Below are 22,624 nucleotides of genomic sequence, written 5' to 3' on the forward strand. Positions count from 1 at the left end.
AGTCTGCAGTTACATATGCTTAGTCATTGGCCAGGGAAGCGAAATCCTTCTCCGGCTTTTACTGCTGAATAGTTGTGGGATAAATTCATCTACAAATTCTTTGATAATAAATACAATGCAGACATTGAACAAATAATATTTTAATGTCTGAGATAACAAAATTCCATTTACTCCCTATATTGAGAAGTTCTTTCAGTTCAGGCTATTTTTAAATGAATAAACACTTTTTTTCCATTTAACTAGAAAGTTCTGTACGTAGCAGTCAACCTTTCTAATGAAAAGGCTCAATTTTTTGCCTTCAAATTCTTCAGGCAATGAAAGTGTATTTCTAAGGTTGTTTTTTACTGATTCATAGTGCATGTACCCTGTTTTAGGAACATCGAGTAATTAACTTTCATAAAACTGCAGAGAGGAAAGTATTATTTTTTTATGGAGAGGTAGGCAAGCTGAAGTGCACACACATGGACACTAGATGTTTTTTGACACATTTGCCCCAAAACATTTGAATGATTCCATTTGAACACCACCGTTTTGAAACTATTAGTCACTTCTGATAATGAGTATATTGTTGATTTAGTAGTTGTTATACGTTTCTTGGCATGACAGTGAAGTTTCTAAAGGTGTGAAAGTGGGGCCTTTTTGGCCTAGGATTCATACAGAAGCAGGGACTGCCTCAGCAAGAAGACCATCATTCCTCTTTTTACCATGATTACTGATGAACTAACTAATGGCATAGCCAGTAGAGCTGGCAGTGTAGTTCAGAGGTCCCTCTTTCTGTTCCATTTCCTAAATAATATCTTTCTTTTCCAGAGAGGTTTTCACTTCCAGTAAGGTGTTTCTTGAAGGCCCCAGGCACGGTTGTGGAAAACTTCCGTTAGCCCGTGTCCTGAAGACTGTCAGGAGCTGCACTGAGAGAAAAGAAACTCTGACACTTGACCAGCTATTTGGAAGTCAGAAGGTGGGTGCCAGTGTGTCTAGCGTTTCAATGTCAAGGTGGATTAAGAGCATTAAGGAAGCTTAAACAGCTCTCAGGAGACAGATTCCCATGGTTTTGAAGGCTTATTCCACTGGAACAGTTGCTTGGCTGCAAGTTGGGTTGAAAGATCAGGGTTTTTTCTCCTGGAATTGTGCATGGCACTACCAAGTTTTACTTTTTGTATTAAGCATGCTCAAAGTTTGAATGTTCTGGTCATGCTGAGTGCTTCAAATTTGAGAAAGCTCAGATGTCACTTCTTGCTTAGTGGATGTTACCGGGGAAGTTTTCAGACACTGAAAGGCCCGTGAAAGGCAAGTGAAAGGAAAGAGGCAGGTTTTTTCTTGTTTGGTTCGTGTTTTTCTTTTAATGTTCTGTAACAACTAATAGTCCCAATCTATATTGGTTTACAAGTTTTATTGTCATTAAAATATCAGGCAATTCACTGACTCATGCTCATGCAAAGAGCTGTGCTATTGGAGGGAAGGGCTAAGATGTGGTTGGATGTAGCTAGCATGGAAGAATTTCATAGAACCATGCTGGCTCTTGTAGCAGTGATGGGAGAAACCAAATTAGAATGTAAGAACAGACTCTCTCCCTCTCATTTTCCAACTAAATAATATGGAAGCATTCAGTTAATCATAGTTTCCAAAGCAGGTTTAATGAAGTTAATGTAACTGAACTGCAGTAACTTCACGCAACTGTGCAGCATTTTTCAACTCAGTGTATAGTATATAGTGTGCTGGCAATTGATCATTTCCTGTGCTTTCTCATAATTTCATCATGGAAATTATCCAGCTATATTTAGGAATTGTATAAGTAACTGCTTTACTTGTGGGTCTTCGTAGGAAGAAGACAACTTTACACTACATCTTCTAGCAGCCTAATATCAGTTATATCTGATAGTTGAAGAAAAGCGGTTCTCATGCACCAGATTTGCTTTCTAGACTGTAGTGAAGACTTATTGTCAAATATTTAGCAAACTATCTCTAAAATATTGAAGGAACCTTTTTTTTTTAACTATCATTTTCAAATAACGGCATGTTGTTATCTTTCAGCCCTATAAGCTGGTTCACACCTGAGAAAAACTTAGTGGAATACTCACAATATATAATGAATGTCTGCATAGATATGTTAGCAGGTGATTATTCTTCTACATCATTGCTTTGCTTAAATTCTGCTTAAGATTTGTACCAGATAAAGACGTGGGGGTTTTTGGTGAAGATTTTATTTTTTTATTTAAATGGAATGTAATTACAACCTTTTAATCAAAAATTTCTTAAAAATAGGTAAATAAAAATGAAAATATTATGTAAAACAGGTGGCAAATCAGTCAGCATGAAGTAATTTTTTATGCTAGTTCTGATAGATAGCTTCTAATACTTGGAAGAGCTAATACTGTTGGTGGAATTGCTATGTCAATATAGCAATGAAGATAAACTGTTCAAACAGGCTAGACAGTGTAGGATATACTGATGCAGTAGGCTTTCAGTTTGATGTTCTGTTACCTTTGGAACTGGAAATCTTAAGCAGAAACTGAAAGGCTTAAAAGCGGCCTTATTGTAGAGAAGGAAAGTTGCAGAATACAGACAGGTTTGAAGAGGATCAAATGATGGCAGGACAGGTTAGGCTTAGAGAGATGGGAAGAATGCACTAAGTGTGTCAGCTTTCTCACAGAAGCAGCATTGTGAGAGGTCTGGTAAATACATTTTTCATGTTATCATCAGTCATACTGTGATGCAAGTGAGTTGGGAATCAGATTTTTGTCCTTGCTGTTGGAACATAGAGTTACCTCAAAATTTACCTATTTTTCAAGCTGTTACAGCGGTTTCTAAGCTCTCCTCTGTTAGGCCCCTATGCAAAGCACATGCAAGGCCATTTATATGCTTTAACTATTCCTGTGTTCTGGAATGGCATTTGTGGATTATTAGCAGTGTTAGACTATAGCAGATCTTTAGTTACACTCAAGCTGTACTTCCACAAACACTTTAAGCCACCATAAGCCAAGAGATGCTGCCCTGCCCTGCACAAATGTTCTCGCAGCTGCACACTTAATTGATTGGGGAACTGATTTGGGTTAAAACTAGCCCAGCAAACAAACCAAAACCAAGCATTAGCTTTAAACTAGTTTCTGAACTCGCTTCATTCCTAGCCTCACCAATACTTACGCTGGCTTGAAGGTCTTCACCTTCCTGGTGTTAAGACCACAAGAAATGTGTGAAGAAAACCAGGAACCACTTTTTTGATGGAAGGGCTGGTTTAAAGGACTTATGGAATTGCAGTTTAAATTGTGCCTCCTTGCTAAGCAGCCAGACGTTCTACAGGAGGTTTTAATGGCCATCTCTTTACGCCCTGACTCCCAAGACACACCTTGGATAGAACCCAGGGTGTGGCCTTGGACTAATTCTGTGTTTATCATCATCTGCCTGCCTTTATCCATCTTTATAGAAAGAACTTCAAGTTGTATTTTCTGTGTTCCGAACTGGGTCTAACCAAAATATGTTTCCACACCCACTAAAATAATTTTCTACCTTCTAACAACCTCTCACAACAGATATTTTCTATATTAGGTAGTTACATTTAGTATTTATGCAACAAAACAGTTGGAGAAAAATACTGGACTTAGATGAATTGTGCTTGTCAGTATTACAATCTGACAGTTTAAGTAGCTCATTCCTTTTCTCAAAAATGCACTAAGATAATTTATGTGTTTCGTAAGTGTTGTATGTTTGGATTAGAAAGAATTACAGAGTTTCACTCATCCCAAATTACATACTAGAAAATGCATTCACGTCTCGTTTATTACATTGTTGGACATCAGAATAAAATTGTGGATCATGGTTAGTTGCATCAACTCTTTTCATTAGTTTTACAGGTCCTGTGTAGTACTTATGCATACTTCTGTGTTTCTTGGAATTTCTTACACAATTGCAGCTAGTTAAAAAAAAATTAAGTGCCTTTTTTTGAGATAAATTCTCTTTAATTTAAGTAATCTCTTAGTACAATGCAAATACTAGTTATGTTATTTTTTTTCCCATCTTTCCACTATAAGCCTGCCAAATTTAATGCATTATGTGCAAGAGTTATTCATATAAGTCCCAATTTGTATTTGCCTGCTTGGCACTTTTATCTAATACATTGCGAGCCTGCACCACAGCTGCTGCTTGTTTCTGACCTCAGATGCTTGAAGCGGAGGATGGAAAGAGCCTGTGATGCTGCATGGCAGTCTGCAGGAGTTGTGAAAGGTGTCCCCTTGCTCAGCGGAGCTCCACTGGAAGGTTTCTCTTCCCAGTCACTGATTGATTTCTAATTTCACTTTATCTTTGAATCATGAAGCTATTTTTTGAAATTTTCTTACATGTCTTTTCATTATAATGTAGTAGAAGATGAACAGTAGCAGAAAGATTTTAATCTTGAAAAATATTTGAAAGAAGGATTTCTTGAACTGTGTGACTTTCCAGGTCATTCTGATTTTTCAAGAGTTTGGGCTTTTCTTTCACTGAGAGTTTGCAACCTAATAGTTGCTTTCAATTATAAAGGCCAAAAAAAAAATCATTGACCATTTTGCAGGTGTAATTTCTTAAAAATTAAAAAAAAAAAGGAAAAAAAGAAAAATTAAGGTTTTCTCTAAAGTTATCTGGAAGGCTGCTGCTGAAAAAGCAGTTCAGCAGACTTTGAGATAATACAGATTAATATTCTAACTTTTTATTTCTTAGCCCTCTTCTCTGCAATTTTCTCTAGTCTCTCCTTGTAGCATCTGTGTTATTTTATCTTAAAAGTATAACTGGGATCTTTAAATAAGAGAAGGGTAAAACTACTGATCATTCCAGCTAAATACTTAAATCACAGTTTAAACTGAAACTTCTTGATCTAAATCAATTTAAAAAAAATCCTCTTAAAATATAGAATATAGCTGAATTAACATACCTGAAAGGTCAGCAATTTTCAGAAGGGAGGAGTGTGTACCACTGCTGCTGATATGTGGGACAGAACCTGTTAGTCTGGACCTGCCAGCCAAGATACTGCGAGCAGGGAAGCAGAGCCTCTTCTATAATAGTACTCCTTTGACCGGGGGGGGGGGGGGGGACGACACACGACGACAACAACAACTAAAAGCGCCTTCTTATGTTGAGTTAACTAATGTGAAAAACTAGAGGAGCAGATTAGTTTTCCAACAGGGTACTGGGCTGAGGAAAAATTATTGGAAAGGCTAAGTATTTACTTCTTCTTGCAACATCATAGATGAAAACTCAAGTTGCAAACACACAATTCTGCGCTGTAAACATTATATGCATTTCAAAGAGGGTATAGGAGGTAGAAGGAGCCAGACATACAAAAACTGTTTCTTCAGAGAAGGTAGGAAAGTTGAATTGAGAATTTTAGATCTGATTTATTGAAATCTTTAATATTTCCATTTAAGGGAAGACTAATTTCAGTTCTTTTCTAGTGTAAAAATGCTCAGTAGTATGGAAATTGAACCAGCTCCAGTTTAGAAGCCTTTTAAACCATAAGGAATGATTATTATCTTAAGCAACTGTAAAGTGAAGGCGGATTGTTTTATTTTAACTCATGTGAAGTAGTATGAAACAAAACCCAGATGCTTAAATTATTTTATGTTGTAGTTCTTAATTATCAGAAACTAGACTTTTAATAAGAAGTTACTACAACCTAAGCTGCACAGAATGTTTATAAATAGCTCATTGGAAAAAATAATGCACCTCTTTCATACCTGCAGTGCTACAGAGTTCTTAGTCGTTAGTTTCTAACTCGTAGTGAAGTGGAGCTTGGAAGCAATACATGAAATTGAATGCTAATATTTTTTTAGTAACTTACAATATTTACTGTGATGTAGCAGGTAGTCTATCACAGAAATTGCTCTCTCTCTCCCCCCTGTATTGTGATCTGATCTATAGCTATAGGGTTCTGTACGTTTTTTTTGTCCTATGAATGGTTTTCTGTGTCTGTCATTCACCCGCCTACTTCTCTTGGTGGTGTGTCATGGGTTACTGTTGATCTGCTTTGCTTTACCGGGGTCTTTTATTATGGTTTTCTCAGAGTTGGCATTTTATCTTTGTAGGTGCTTAGGAATTAATATCTCATAATGATCTGACATTTGCTACTTTGAAGTCAGAATTTTTAAACAGGAGACTTGGCAATAGATGTACTGTATCTGCTCTTAACAGTTTAATTAATGCTGTGTTATATATGCACATATTTTTTTTAGCGTATACTATTTGGAAACACTACTTGATATATAGAATGAAAAAAGTGTGCACACTGCCTAGGCGATGCACGTTGTTGTGTCTGTGAACTCTGTACGTTTGTAATGTTAAATTTGTCAAAGTTAATGTGTTGAAAAGTAACAAGTTACTTAAGCTAGTTAAATGTCTCTTTCTAGAGGAAAATTACCATAATGGTTACTTTTACTAAAATGCAATTACTGTCATTGTAACAATCAATCATATTTTCTTGTGGAAGGAACTTTACCTAGCTCTGAATGCATTAAAATGTAAGACTGCTCTGCTCAGTGTTAAAATAAACTGCAGAAGCAATATACTTTTGGGGAGAATCAAGTGGAAGTTCCAGTCATCTGGTTGTCTTTATTCAAAAATAGAAATTAACTTCTTAAATGAAATTGAGCCAGGTGACTTGTAAAACACCAACCAAAGCATTACAAATTCTGAAAGGCTTTACAAATAATTGAAAAAGTTTTTCTTACAGCTGAGCTTGATTAAGCCTTAAGCAACAAGTTCCTGTATGCATTTACCACTTGGCTGAGAGAATCTAGGAGGCTCCCCACAGCAATCTGTAGAACAGGGTTGGTTTGTCTGCTGTGGCATCCTCCCACTTTTCTTCCTTGCAGCCTCTTCTTTTGGTCTTACTAAGCTTGCAACTTGCAGTCTTCGTTTTCCTAACGTTTCTTTTCCTTAACCTTCTTTCTTTCCCCATCGTGTCTTTCCAGTGTCTTTGTTCTGCTAACTCCTGTGAACAATTCCTGAGGAAATAAAATCTTCTGCAAAAAATAGGAACAAGATGAAGAAACTGTGAATTTTCTACTAGATCTTTTCCCAAACTAGTCTCTGAGAGATTTAGATATATCAGAGGTAGCTGTTGCTTCTTGACCTCTCATGCTGTGTGTAAATGTAAGAGACGGGCATTTAGCAAGAACAGGCAAAATTGCTGAGGCCCGTTGGAAGTAGGGAAGTTGCTTTGACTTGCTGGTAGTGCTGCAAGTGGCTGCTCCTGACTCTGTGACTTCTTATTTCGCACTGAAGTGTATGAGGACCAGTGCTAGGAGAGAATAATATCAATACCTGTCTCGGCGTATTTATTACAGGATCCCTTGCCTTGCAGTACTCACTTCCAAAGACAGAAAAGTCACTTTTTAAAGTATAGGACTTTAATGTTGAATATAAGGTAATAGAAGCCCTACCAATCCTTAAACATAAAGTGGTAATTCTGTAGTGATATTTGCTAATTATGTCTTTCATGGTATTAGAATAAAGCGACTGAATTACAATCTTACTTTGCCAACTGTAAATTTCTTTTTTTTTTTTTTAGAGTAAAAATATGTCATTCTTTTGCTCTCATTGCTGCTGTTCATCCTGCTTCTGGGTAGAGCTGATATTCTATGTTTATTCTATGAAGTGATGTTACCTTGAAAATAAATAAGGAATGTTTTCAATATCCTAGATCAAAATCATTAAATATGTTATAGTTTTATTGGCAGATCAGACATTGAGATTTTGAAACCAATTTTTGTATTTTAGTTTTTCAGGTATTATGTCCTTATACTTTTCTATAAACAATTGCATAGCGCAATCATTATTATATAAATCAGTTTGTTATATAATAAATTATATGGTAAAGAAATGAGTTTATTTAATACTCAAAGATATTTTCATGAATCTTTACAGGAAGTGTCTTTCCTTGCACAAAATAGCTTTAACTGCTGTGTCTGCAAAGAAGATACGTACTTAAGTTCTCATAGATCCTAAATAATTTTGGTGCTCAACTTAACATGTCCTATGAAGAAGTTAATTTTTTTTCAGGCAGTATTGATCACTGCTACGTGGAAATACAATTCAAACTGTACACCTACGATTTGAGGCACAATTAATAATCTCTTGAAAGTTTTGACCTGTCTTGTTAGAAGTTTAGCTGATTTCTTCTAAGATAGTGGATCTAAAAGGTTTTTACAATTTCACTTTTTTTGTCTGTCTTTATATAGATGCAAAAATAGCATCTTCATTGAAAAATAACTGCTAAAACATGCACCATAAGTGTTTTCACACTTTGAGATTCATGTTAATATATGAATCTACCGTGGTAAATGTAGTACGATAAACACATGCGTTCCATACAGCCCCAGTTTTTGTTGAGTTTGTGTTAGGTTTATTTTGCACAAAGAGTGCCATAGGTTCCATTGATAATACACATATTTAGGTAATTTTCTGTTTAAAATATGAATGTTACTTTATTTTCACTGGTTGTAGTTAGGTAAATTATTGCTGTAAGTGTATTTTTAGTATTTATTTCAGTGCATGCTTTTCAAGCTCTCTTAAATGCGAAAAAGTGATAATAGTATCTGTCACTTAAGTCATGGTATTTTCTTGTAAGTTCATTAAGGTATTGCAATTTTTGCATTAAAATCTATGCTTTGGTTTTAAAATTTATTCTTTTATATGAAAAAGTGTTTTGGCTGGTATTCTAGGGGCCTTTGGATTTTGAAGAGACAAACTCACCAAATGATATCCTTTTACAAAATTTACCTTGTACTAAAAATGCTTTACTTAATGTCTCAGTGTTACAGATCACATCGTAAAATGAAATACCCCGAAATTTGACTAAATGCCAAATTGGTCTGTTACAAGCCAAATGCATCACAAACATATTGGGTAAGTGGTCTCAATGCAGTTTATGAGATTAACCCCAAAAGTACAATAGCGAAAATGTAGGAGGAATTTGGAGAGGCACATGCTAGGGTGCAAAATTGTGCAAAATGATTGAGTTCAGAGGGGCCTCTGGAGATCTTCCCTGTGAAAGGGAGACAGGTTAGAGTACAGCAGGTGTCTGACACGTAGATTGATCATGAAATATTAGAAAAAGAATATTTTATGGAATGACATACAAAGTGACAGGAGAGAGCAGCATTACCAGCGTTTGGAACAGAAGTATATAATTGATCTAATGAAAGGAAAGCATTTTTAAGCATTGGATGTGTTTAGGCGGTGGCTAACTAGATTTTTGGGATTTAGAGGATTTATATACATCATATCTCTAACAAGCTCTTAATTCCACTTCTAGACTGCATTTCCAATCTACGTGTGTGTGTTTAATGAAATTTTTTAAATTTTGTCAATGAGATATATTTAATGTCTTCTTTAAACAAAAATAATAGACTATACATATTAGTTTTATATATAGCATAGTTGTGATCATGTGTTAATATGCACATATAATAAGCTTGTGTAAACTAGGTAATCTTATTCGTACTAACAATGGAATAAAAAAAGAGCAATGAACAAAAAAGAGCATTCTTAACTCAGAGGCTGAAAATAAAATATTTTTCAAAGCTAACTGAAAAAGCTACTCTGTCATAGAATCATAGAATCATAGAATCATAGAATCATAGAATCATAGAATCATAGAATCATAGAATCATAGAATCATAGAATCATAGAATCATAGAATCATAGAATCGGAAGGGACCTCTGGAGATCATCTAGTCCAACCCCCCTGCCAGAGCAGGGTCACCTAGAGCAGGTTACACAGGAACACGTCCAGGTGGATTTTGAATGTCTCCAGAGCTGGAGACTCCACCACCTCTCTGGGCAGCCTGTTCCAGTGCTCTGCCACCCTCAGGGTAAAGAAGTTCCTCCTCATGTTTAGGTGGATCCTGTCTTTAGGGTAAGTTACGATATAGATGGTAAAGCTATTTAGAAAAGGTGAATAGAAAGCATAGTAACTCCTTGCCTGGCTGGAAAGATTTTTCAGTAGATGAGAACATAAATACTCTCGTATGTACTCTTGTTTATCAGATTCCTCTTGACTATGAGTGGCTATCTCCTTATTACACTTCTATTAAACATTTTTAGATTAATATGTAGCATAAATGGAGTAATTGCCTATTATTAACTTTCTACAAGTTGCCCTATTAGAATGACATTTTATTGTTTCTATCTTGCAATATATTCCTGGAATAGATAATTACTTCACTGATGTAATCATAGAAATAATAGTATTGTCCTTATGTTAGAAAAATGGAGGTTAATACAAATGATGTTCTAATTAGAATTCAGAAGACTGGTTGGCACACAGTTGATTTTGTTGGCTCTCAGCCTAATCTTGTTACGTTGTTTTTAACTATGAAGAGAGTGGGTTTAAAGATCTCCAGCCGTGCAAATGAGATGAGGGAGTTAAAAGGGCTTAAAGAATCAGAAAAGTATAACTCCTTCAAAACAAATTATGTAATAAACACAATGCTTAAAAATGTGGCCTAAACATCCTTTAATGTAATATGGACACTTCTGAAAAACAATTCATATTTCTGGTGTCATTAAACAGAAGGAGTCAAAAGTCTTGTAGTACTGTGCTACTTACAATACTACTCTCTAACTGTATAATAACTTCTGCATTTAAGTAGCATATAGGTGTAAAACATTGGTAGTATGTTACATTTTTTATTTTTAAAAGTGTAGTAATACTTTAAGTGCTAAGAAACCACTTTATTTTTCCAAATACATGTAACACTCACATTATGCAACTCTATAGCTCTTCTTGGTAAAACTGTTTATAGCATTAGTTTCCGTGAGTTCCAGTACATTTATGTCAAACTTTATTGATATGGTTGACTGCTGAGACAGGTGATTCAGACCTTTTTGTCTTTTTTTTTTTTGAGAAACAGCTAACATAAAATCTTTACCTTCTGTGGCCATTTGACTGTACCAGGTTATTTAGATTTAATTGCATTATATGAGTAAATGCAATTGCTGAATACTTCAGATAAAACTAGACCCAAGCATGGTCCAAGACAGACAAGTGGACTTCCATCAGCTCCAATGTAGGTCCCCAGTCCAGTGGTACTTGTAGGGTAAACATATTGCAACGGAACAGGACTTGACAGCTCCAAGAAATTCTGTTGATACAATAATGACATACTTTCTATAAATAAGGTGCTTTTCAATATGTTCTTTCCATGAACTGGCTTGTAGAAAACCATGGTAACTATATTGTTACTGGCACATCTGAGGACTTCTCACCATTAGCCGAGTTCTTCACCCACCAGCTCTGTGGACATGAGTCTTTACTTCAAAGGTCTTTGGATTTGCACTTGCCCTGATGCTGAGTAACGTTTTCTGATCTTACAGTTCTTACTTCTTTAAAGAAAATAATCTGTGACTGATTTGTACCTCTACTATTCCCTTAATTTCAAGTTTTGTTGAATATCTGTAGGAGGGTTTATAAAATAAGATTCCTCTGTACGAATTCAGAAGCCAAACTGTGACCTACCCAGTGCACGCATCCTTTATTCAAGTGTTTCCCATAAAGACCCCAGTAGACCTGCTTATCAAAATAAATAAGAGGGTTAATGTTTCTCTGTGTAGTTCCCCCCCTATTGTACCTATTAAATCATTAGATTTCAAGTTGTGTCAAATTAGTATAGGAGAACCAAAAACTGTAAAATGCTTCAACATCATTCTCTTTGTCTTTTTTTTTGTCTATTGTTGTATATGGAACACAAACATGTGCACAGAAAATCAGAGCATATTTATTTAGTATTTTCAGGAAGGTTTTATTTATAGCTGTGATTGCGGTAAAGGTTCAGCCACTCTACAATTAACTTATGCTGTGGTGGAGAATGGTGACTATGTTCACTCCTTTTGTAGTATTTCATGTAGACAGGGAAAATCAATACACTTTTGATAAAAGTATCAACAAATACTTTCTTCGGGGTTTATTTGGAGGTATCTTACAATACTTCGTATTAATGAGAAGTTGCAAGTGAGACAAAGATGAATGTCTGTGAGGATATGGAACAATAAACGTAAGCGTGAGTTTGCAATGGTAGCAATCCAGATGATTTAAAAATGTATACTTTTGTGAATATTGTTATATTAAGTTGGGGCCTAAGAAGCAGTGTCCTGGTCCAGTATCATGGATCTATTGGCCATTGAAGATAAAAAAAATCTAGCTTTCAATCAGCCCAGCTAGTAATACAACCCAACTTGTTTAAATGTATAAGCACTAGAGGCTTGCAAAGAGGAAGAAGTGTGAAGGGTGCTGTATGTATTTTCAACCTTTAGAAAGGCTGCAGAGCTGGACAATTCACTTTCTAAGACTTCTTTTTGTTGAAATCCTTAACTCTGTAGGACACTTCAACTTGTGTGCATGTATGCACCTTATCATTGCATCTCAGAGCATATACTGCCCCTCATATGCAATAAAATATGTATAAAATAAAACATAGGGAAATAAATGGTGGCACAGACCTTCCCGGCTTTATAAAATCTAGTTAATGTCTTCTTTAAGTAACAGAAACTTTGCTTCTGTGAGTTACTAATTTCTACAGAGTATGCTTTTTTGTGTTATGGGGTGTGAAATGTGAAAGAGTCATCAGCATTTAAAAATATTTTTTTCCTCCATTTAGAATGGCTTTTTTTTCCTTGGGTTAGATGAGATTCATTACTATATACAAAGCAATACTTTTTTTTTTAACTTGCCCTTTTTTTTGTTTTAAGACAACATTCAAAAGTATCCATGTTAATGGCTTAAATTCAGTTCCCATCTTTTATCTTGGTTAAGAATGAAGGACAGAGCTATACTGCAATTTTAGTTTTCTCCATATAATAAGAAAGTTGTAGAGCTGGAAAGCACATCATTTCTATGGGCAGAATTTTCTTTTGTGTGGGGAAGAAAAAAGTTTTAATCAGTTCTGTTCATATCTTCAGGAGTTTGGGTGGTATTTTTTAAGTCCTTGACTTTTCATCTTAGAGCATCTTTATGGTAGGTTGGAGCAAGTTCAATATAGATGTTCGTGACTAGGTGTGATTTGTTCCTTCTTAAAACCAAGCATCAGTATGGTCTGTTCTCTAGTCAATCAGCTGAATTGGCATTTGACTGCCTTGGTGACGGCTGCATGACTGGCTGCCTGTGAGATCTTTTGCCTGTTATTATAGTGTTTCTATTTTGGAAGTTTTTAGGTGTTACCATATGTTGGTAAAGCATCCTATTTTCCCTTAATTTTTTCATTTTCTTAAAGTTACTCCACCTTTCAGCAATCATTTGTTTGAATTCCCTTGGGTTTTCTGATATAATTTTCATTTAATGCCGATTCTGTGATTATGTACAATACTGTTGCCAATTCATTGAACTGATTAAATTTGACTTGCAACCAAAAAAATCATCTTATCATACTTTATAATTTTTCATATTTCCATATACTGTTTTTTTATCTGTGTCTTTGTTGGAATGATCAACATCTCTTGATACGTCCGTTTACAACAGACTAAGTGAATCTGTGTCCTTGAGTGGAGATGTATCTTTCTGGGAATTCCCCACAGAATTGTATCAAATACATCAGAGTAAGATACCGTGAAGCATGAGTATCTAGAAGGAGGAAAACTAGTCAATTGAAATGATCACTGAGACTGTTCAAGAAGGCCTGTGAAGGAGAATTCTGTTTTCATACCTGATCACTTCAGACTACATAACCTTGGAAAGTAAGCCAGGCAGGGTAAAAATACCTTTACTTGTGTGTTGCAATTCAGGAGACTATGGTAATATTCCCACCCGCTAAGCAAAATGGACTGAGCTACTAAAAATCTCAAACTTTAAAACAGTAGAATAAACCCATTTGCTCTTCATTCTTTAGTGCAGTCTACTGCGGGTGATTTTCCAAGTGACTAACTTTGGCAATTAGGAACTATTTTCTGCTGAACATACTGCTTTTTTACATAAGCAGTGTCTTGCACTGCTGATGCTCTTGTTATCTAAGGAGGAGACTGCCTACAATGTGAGATCTGTTTGTTCATGCTGTGTTACCAGTAGTATGTACAGGATGTACGTACCCTTTTCTCTATCAAAATACAGATCTTTTTCCCTGCCTGCCTTTTTACCTTTCCCTTCTGTCACTCCTACAGTTTATTTTAAACTTTAATTTATACCGAGCTTCTGCTTTCTCTATCAATATCACATCATTATTCTTATCTGATTCTCTTGATAATTTGTTTGCACTGGAATTCTTGGCAGTGAACTAAGAATTTCATTGTCTACCTACTCTCTTTTCTCTTGGAGAGTATAATAGAGTGGGAGGGAGAAGCCTCATGGTAATATTTTTATATTTGAAATGTAGCCACACTTTATACGCTCCTACACATTGTGCTACTTATAGATATTGAAACAAGTCTCATCTTGTGGTCTACTGCTTTTCTATTTTGGACTATTTTGTGCTAATTCTACTCACTTCATCTCAAACACTTTTATTAATGCTGCTTCTCCTTTCTTCATCTGCCTCTGTGGTATTATTTAGGAAGGGACTACTATCACTAACTGGCAAAGCATAGCAATAATCTTCACCCTAAGAAATGAGAAAACAGCTCGTGATATTAATAGGCTGGTGCCCCAGATGTGGTCATCTCCATCTCCCATCGAACGAAGAGGCATGGAGGAGAATGCATCCTTTAGAAGCACAAAGTACTTCCTCTCCTGCACCCAACCCGTTCTGGTACATGGTGACACAGAACTCTGCTTTTTCCTCCTCTCCCATCATTTTGGAAGGCTCTTGGGACCTCAGAGTTCCCACAATCTTTCCTGTAATAAATCCAGTAGTACAACTGGATCTTGTTAAAAGTCAGTGGTAATTTGAGGAAAAGCAAATGCAGTGCATGTACTGAACAGTTACTAATTTAATATTAGAATGCTATTTTTTTGTTATGCATCTTTGTAAGCCACTAAGTAAACAATGGTAGCATATACAGGAAGTAAATAGAATTAAGTTTAAAATAGGTTATCATTGGCAGAACAGATTATCTTTAATTCCTGTTTCTTTTAAATAAGAAAAAAGATATTTTTACGTATTTTTAAAAAGATACATAGTTTATTATAAAATAAAGCTTTTCTAATGGCAGATTGTCCTTTTTCATATCCATCATCTCCTGCCTAAGAGACTATTTGTTCTGCTATGAAGTTTCTGTTTTGAAATAAGTTTACTCTACACTTCTCTTCTTACAGAAATTCTTTTAGCTTATTTTTAGGTTGCTTAGATTTCAAAGTAAACTGGGAGTGCTTTGATAACATTTAAGGATCCAGCCTCACCTGAATTCAAAAGACACAGCAACAAGAAACCCTGCTGTGTTGCTAATCTCTCTCAGTCATTTTTGATAGTTAGCACCTGATATAAAAGATAATGTCATGTGATTCACATAAATATTGAAAAATCAACTTGAAATTCAGAAGTCTAATTACATGGTACCTTATTATGAACATTCAGTTAAGCATTCAAAAACACTCGTTACAGACCAAATGAAATATACATGGAGGATCATTTCTTATATTTGACTTATTTATTTTCAACTGTGTTTTCTGCTGAAAATAGGTTAATAGAACAGTGGAGGAAAAATTCAGTGATGAATTGAATTTGGGGTTTTTTTGGCCATATCTTAATACTTACAGTCTTTTAGGTGCATTAAAACATTTTTCTCATGGCTGGGCTGGAGAAGTATTTGAAATGTATTTAAGCTGATGCATTGGAATCCCTTTTCCCAATTATAACTGCAAATGAATAAAATTTTTCAAAACACTTTATGATCAATTTTAGTGTTTAACTGACTCTACACACGATCTTGGAGACTCGTTAAATCCTTAATATTGTTTCTGATAAATATGGAAATAATTAATTTTTTTGTCTAAATGTAGTTACACTCGTCAAACATCCTTCATGAGATTGGTTCCAGTGTGACTGAAACTTGATGGTCTCTGTTAGAGAATGTTAAATAGACGAAATAATGTTTTTTGCCTTAAATATTAGGATAATACTTAATAAAGGAACAGTATGTCCTTTGTGATGTGGATTAACAAAATAGGTGGCAGTTTATTCTTTTGAGGGTAAAACTAAGCGCTTTTTTTCTAAAATGACATTAACATTAATGCCATCACTCTTACTATCTGTTCTTGTTCTTCCGTAGTTCCACGGCACGCTTCTCGGGTTACTGATAAAACCTTGTTTGAGCCCATCCCAAGCCTTATCAACCATAGATGATCTGTCGAATATCAAGGACTTTACTGTGTAGCTATACCTCCTAACAGAAAGCATCTTTGAAATGGGAAAAATCTATAAAGTGGTGAGTGTATTCCTGCCTTGAATTGTAGAGGTGAGACAATTGTAATGTTCACCTCAGTTCAGTTTCTGGCTCCTTTCTGAGACCGGTCATCAGCCAGTTGCGGTACCGGTTTTTGTTAGGACACCTGCCTTTTATTTCACACAGGCCATCAGGCATTTAATGGGATGGTAAAGGCTCTTGAAGCCTTTAGGTCTGATTTGGGTTTGACTTGTCATGGGCCAGTCGAAGGATTTGTGTAGCGTTACTAATTCAGCTAATGAAAACGAGAGCGTTTGATGGTGTTCAGCAGGACTTGGAATTTTCTGAGAATGATATCCAATACTAGTTAGATATTTTTCAGGGGAATATTTTTTGGTGGATGGTTTCCCACTGCAGATGGTGGCAGAGAAGATAGCACTCCTTTCTAACTTGAGTTTCTTTGTGTGTTGTTAATAAACAATTCTGGGAACAAAATGCATGGGAGATGCAATTTTCTTTTTATGTGCCACGAAATGCTCATCTGTTAGTAAACTTAGTTCTTAGTAATAATTTTCTTTTTTCCCCCTATAGCTTATTTTTTCAGAAGGAATGCTTGTCGTATCAATTTCACTATTATAAATAAATCTTAATTTCCTGTAATGTATGTGCCAATCTGGAATAAATCCCTATGTGCATTTTCAAAATTTAGTTCGGTTTATTAGTTTGAACTGTTTGTTTCAGGGTCTTTTGAGTCTTTCGTGTCATGGTTTAAAAATATCATTTTATATTTTTCCAACTGTAAGAAATCTTTTATCTCTCAGTAGTTTTTCAGGAAAAATCTTCTTTGGAATGAAAAGAAGTTCTAACTTAGCAAAAAAAAAAAAATGACAGTTTGGGCCTTGGGTTATTCATAGTGACACAGTAACCCAATGTCATTAACAACTGAAAATCTCATAGTTAATTGCAGCTTTTTGAAATATACCGAATAATATTTTGTCTATTTTTGTAGTAAGCAGCTTTAGATCATTATGGGTTTTGATATTTACCTCTCTTGTTCCCTTCTCCATGTTTTAGGGCTTTCATGTATGTTTTTAAAAGCTAAAATTAATCTGTTAACTTTATTTCCTCCTACAGAAATAAAATAGTATAAATATTCTCACCGCATACCAACAAGTCTCAATATGATAATTATTCTGTAGGCCAGGCCTTTGTCAAAAAGTCTGGAAGAATCAATTAAAACCTAATCAGATGTCTTCACCTGTCTACACCATCACCTGTTCAGGGTAACAAGGTGATGCCTAGAATGAAATACCTATCGTACAGCGTACAGAAAAATAGAATACAGTAATGAATTCAGGTGGATAAATTATAAATCAAGCTGTACTTAATTTTCTTTTACTTTTGTAAAAGCAGCAAAAATGTACCGCTGTGGCCAGGTGTACTATTCAAACTGCAACTGAGACTTATTAAAAGGTACTTCCACACGTCTTCATCCTTCCATTTATGCCAGAAGCGAGCAAAGCTGCTGACAAAACTGCACGTATAGTAGTTTCTTAATCCAATGGCTGAGGTTAAATGGAACTATTAACATACGGTGTACTTACTATATGGTAGATGGAGTCTTTTTGATACGGGTGGATCAGAGACTATTTGCCTGTGTCATGTAAGTGATCAGAGAGGATGGCAACCTCCTTTAGGGAGAATAAAGATGATAATGTAGATGCCTCCAGCCAGGGACAGTGATCTTTTAACCCAGTCAGCTGAGTCCAAACTATGTCTCATTAGAGGCTATGGGTTTGTACAGTTGGTCTGAGTTAAGACCCCAGTTCTGCTTATTGCACATTTCCACACTGAATTTGCCAAGAGCGTTATGGGATGTGCACTGGCCATGTTCAGTTAATCATTCTGGTGAAAAGTTGTTCTGGCTCAGCACCTCTCACCTTCAAATTCCACGATAAAGGACCATCCTATCTACTTTATAGCACAGGAACGACGAAGAACACAGAATCTATCATGGTACGCTCATTGTGTGCAATGCAGTGCCGAGTTCAGCTTCCCAGATCAACGTGAGAGTCCTCTCCAGAGCTGAAAGCAGCATAGCTGCATTAGGATTATCGTGTTTCTTGTGAACTGGCTTGAGTTACGCTGAAGCAGCTGTACTACGTTAAAGGCCTGCCCTGGTATCTATGCGCAGCAGTGCTCTTTGCCACGTGAAAACACGACCTCGTTCAGAGTTTGTGATGTATCTCCGAGTTGCACTGCATTGTTTAGTGTAAATAGAACTACAGAAAGGCAGATACTTTTGTCTTTGCAGTAACTGGTCAGAACTGTGTAACATAAGCTTGTGTGAAACATAGCACCCAGTTTTCAGTGTCTGATATCAGAGTTATCCTGTTAACGTTAGTCATCTGTATTTTCCTTTCTGAGCGAAACACAGTGTTAAGTACTGAAACGAAGCAGCATTTTGGATATTTATAACTTGTTTATCAAATACATTGACTTATAGTTTTCAGTTTCCCTTGTTTGCCCCGCTGTTCTCTATGGAGATATTGGTATCACTGCAGTCAGGAGGTAGTAAATCCATTCGTTCTGCTGTTTCCTGGGGCACAGCTGTTCCAGCTTGCTGTGGTTTTTTGCCTGTCTGAGATCTTCTTAGGCCCAGTGGCTGATTTACTGCCCCATATGCTCTCTTTGGTATTTCTCCACAGTGTATATCTACCCAGAGTGACAACCTTATACTGCCGAGGGTTTACCTGCATATAACTGCTGCTTTTCTCCAGTTACAGCTATGCTCAGCATCATTCTTGTGCAGTCTCTGCATGATAGATAGAATCTGGCTTTTTATAACTGTTAGATTCTCTGCTCCTCGGTGGTGGTAAGAGTTTTCATTCTGCTCCACTTGGGTACTCCGCGGGGACTAGAGAAGAGAATTATGAGGCAGCCAGAACAGTATTTTTACTTTCTATCTGTCATGCAGTAGGAAATCTACTTGGTAGCTACAAAGAAATCATCAGCTTCCAGTTACAGTGCTCCAGTGCTGGCTTAGGGCTAATGGGGAAGTTTCGTGGCAAGGCTGACTGCTGTGAATTTAAAATTGAAATCTTTGTATAGGTTAGGAAACGTGTTTTCTGCTCAACGTTAATTATGATTTTTCATTTTAAGTGCCCCAAGGTGTAAAACTTGTATATGAGAGATCTTTGGACCAACATACCACATGTAGGTGATACAGTGCTGTTAGTAACTTGCGAGTCCTCGTTTTTCCCTATATTTATGAATGAGAGAACTTTTAACTGTGTTTTTTAACCGTGATTATGATTTGTTTTTTAACTGTAACTGTGATTTTTAACTGACTAGCAAAACAATGGTTTACTTAAACCAGCACTGTGATCTGACAAAGATTAGACAGTAACTTGAGAATGCACAGTGAGGAGATGTGATCAAAATTGTGAAACAACTGCTTTGTGACGAGAGACTGAATTGTTTAGGATTTTTCCGCTTTGCAAAGAGAACACTAAATGGGGAGTTATGGAGGGTGGCTATGAATTCATGAATAGTGTGGGAAAGGTGCACAGAACATAAGTTTTCATAATTTTTCATAATACAAGAAATAGGCAGTATACAAATGCAAAGTGTTCTTAAATAGCACAGAATTAAATTTGGGAATGTGCTACTACAGGAGATTGTGGAGGTCAAAAGCATGAATAGATTTTTTTAGGTCGCCATCAGTGGCTATTGAAGTGAAACAAAAACCCTAAAACCACACAGAAAACAGCACGTCAGGGTACAGACTCCTGTTGAGGAAGATCCTAAACAGCTGATTGCAGGAGACAGAGGTGTTACAAGCCTTGGTGACACACAGAGCCAGGATAACGTGTTAGATGAATATTTTTCAGATTCAAACGGTTTTCCATCAGGGACATAATCATTTAACAATTTATCTTTGCTTGCATCATTAGAACTGTTAAAAAAAATGAATTTTGATATCAGTCCATATTGTAAAAATCTACTCAAAGTCCTTGGTCTTCAGCTCAGTGTTTTTATTCGCCGTTTAAGTTGTTCTTTGCCTCTTTAAACATAGCCAAAGGGAATGACTCCAAAGTAGAATTGGGAGAGATCAGAGAATACAAATAGCATGGGTGTGCTGCAGAATTCATTCTGTTTTTTACTTCCTTTACAGTTGCACATCGTCCTGGGACAGAGCGTCATAACAGGGGCTCACCCCTCCAGTTTTCATGTTTTCTTTCGTATTGCACGTCTCTGTCTATGACACCGAGCGTGGAGAACCCCGCTTGATTGAATTTGCCAGCAGTTTGAACGGCGTGCTGGAGCGATAGTGAAATCTACACTTCAACTGGACTCCTCCACCACTGTTGCCAAAAATAACAAAGATAACAGGTGTAAGTAGATATAGGATGTATAGCCAAACGCTTGACAGTCATGCTTTGTTTTTTCAGTAAGTGGGAGTGTTTTCATGCATGGAGCCAATTTCAGCACTGGAACACTAGTGATACTATGAATGACTTGTACAGTACTTTTCATCCCAAGAGTTTTTCCGATTGTGCAAACTATGACTCACTCTCTCACTGCTGAAATGCAGCCACCTTTGGCATTGAGCGCAGCAGTTGTGTAATAGTCCGTGACAGTTCAAACTGAGGTTTTGCTGTACTTGAAATTATCAGGGTACTTTCTCGATATGTGTATGAATGCTGAATTCTGCTGTTGCTTGGTGAGAATTTAGTAATTCATCAGCTCTATAGAGCCCCTGCTTACTATTCAAAGGGTATTATGCCTAAATATTGTATAAAGTTTGTCGGTGTTTGTTTTAAAAATTGTGGAAAATTTAGTATTTTTATGTTGATTTTGATAGTGTCTCTTTTGTTGAGAACGACATGCTTCAGGCTAATGATGGATTGGTGGAAACATTTGCATAGTGTTTGTATATGCCCTGATTTCTTTCTTCTGTCTGACCGTTTGTGACAGCAAGCAGTCTTGTAGGTTAGAGGTGGTGGCTGAACTTGTGTTTGCTGTGTTGATGTACAGCCTGTGTAATCTGTCACATGTATTTCACAAGATCTCTCAATTTTTTGTGATATTAAAGAAATGATCAAAGCTTTATGCCTCAAGAAATCCAATAAATCAGGATTAAAAAGCCTGCTTTTGAGCTGAGTTTTTGATATATCTTTAGGCTTACGCTACAGCTTTTACTGCCAATCCTAATTGAATAGCCTGCTGGGTTTTTTTAGACAGAGTTGCATCAAATAACTAGCCAGATTAAAAATGGCCTTTCTTTGCTACTAGGCAAGAAATTAAGCTTCATTATTCTAAAATTAAGAAGAAAATTCCTCATCTTACAGTTGGAATAGTGGTCTATGGTCACTGTCTTTCTCATGAGATCTTAAAGTGGGACGTTTTGTTGGTCCATGGAGAACAGATTCCAAGAGCCGGTCCAGGAACATTGCTATAAACAGAACTGCTGTGGATTCTGCTATTCCTTGCTAAGTATTTTTTCGCTGCTGTGTCTACCCAATTAATACAGTTCCAGTGATATCGTTTTGAATTAAGAGGTGGGAGACCTGAATTTCGCTTTGCTAGCTGTCCATGTTTTTCTTTACTTGCACAATGTTGGCACAGGAACTGTTACGTTTGCCTGTAGTGCATTCTTCTTAGTGGTTGACGTACGTGCAGTACTTGATTAATCAGGGTGAGATACTAGTTTAGTCCTCCACTTTTATAATTTTACAACATATAGTGTCATACCTGGTAAGTAATTTGTCAACTTTCAAATTGTCGAACTTAAAAAATCTCATCTTAAATGCCATAAATCAGAAAAATACGCTTTTAGCTATATAAAAACTTCTGTGGCAGTTTTTCGCCTGACCCGAGGAAGGGCTTTCTGACTCAAAATCTGTCGCTTTTGTCTGAATCTTATCACTTGATGTAACAAATATTCTCCTCCTTGAAAATTATGTCTAGCTTTTTTTTTTTTTCGCAAGGGACCTTTAAAGGCTATTGAGTCCAACCCCCCCTGCCCTGGGCAGGGACACCTCCCACTAGACTGGGTTGCTGCCAGCACACACTGTCCAGCTTTTCACCCACCAGTACCGCCAAGCCCTTCTTGGCAGGGCTGCTCTCCAGCCTGTGCTTGTACTGGGGGTTGCTCCGACCCAGGTGCAGGTCCCTGCAGTTGACCTTGTTGAACCTCCTGAGGTTCACATGGGTCCACTTCTCAAGCTTTCCCAGGCCCCTCTTGATGGCATCCCGTCCCTCAGGTGTGTTTGTCACACCAGTCTCTTTTAGGGTCACTAAAATTGATACTTACTAGATACAGGATGCAAATAGTTAAATAAGAAAA

General features: G+C 36.5%; 1 long non-coding RNA gene across 4 annotated transcripts in view; it reads left to right on the forward strand.

Annotated features, from left to right (window-relative positions):
• LOC128913165 (uncharacterized) overlaps positions 1-22,624 on the forward strand; it is a 47,346-nt gene that overhangs the window by 7,585 nt on the left and 17,137 nt on the right. For 3 of the 4 annotated variants that reach the window (XR_008467864.1, XR_008467867.1, XR_008467865.1), the window contains exons 3-4: positions 811-958; positions 20,450-21,408. This is a non-coding gene — a long non-coding RNA (uncharacterized LOC128913165). Of the gene's footprint in view, positions 1-810; positions 959-20,449; positions 21,409-22,624 lie in introns of those variants that run through there. The other variant, XR_008467866.1, reaches the window with a different exon arrangement.

This window comes from Rissa tridactyla, chromosome 7, assembly GCF_028500815.1.
Source record: "Rissa tridactyla isolate bRisTri1 chromosome 7, bRisTri1.patW.cur.20221130, whole genome shotgun sequence".
In the NCBI taxonomy this organism is placed as follows: Eukaryota; Metazoa; Chordata; class Aves; order Charadriiformes; family Laridae; genus Rissa; species Rissa tridactyla.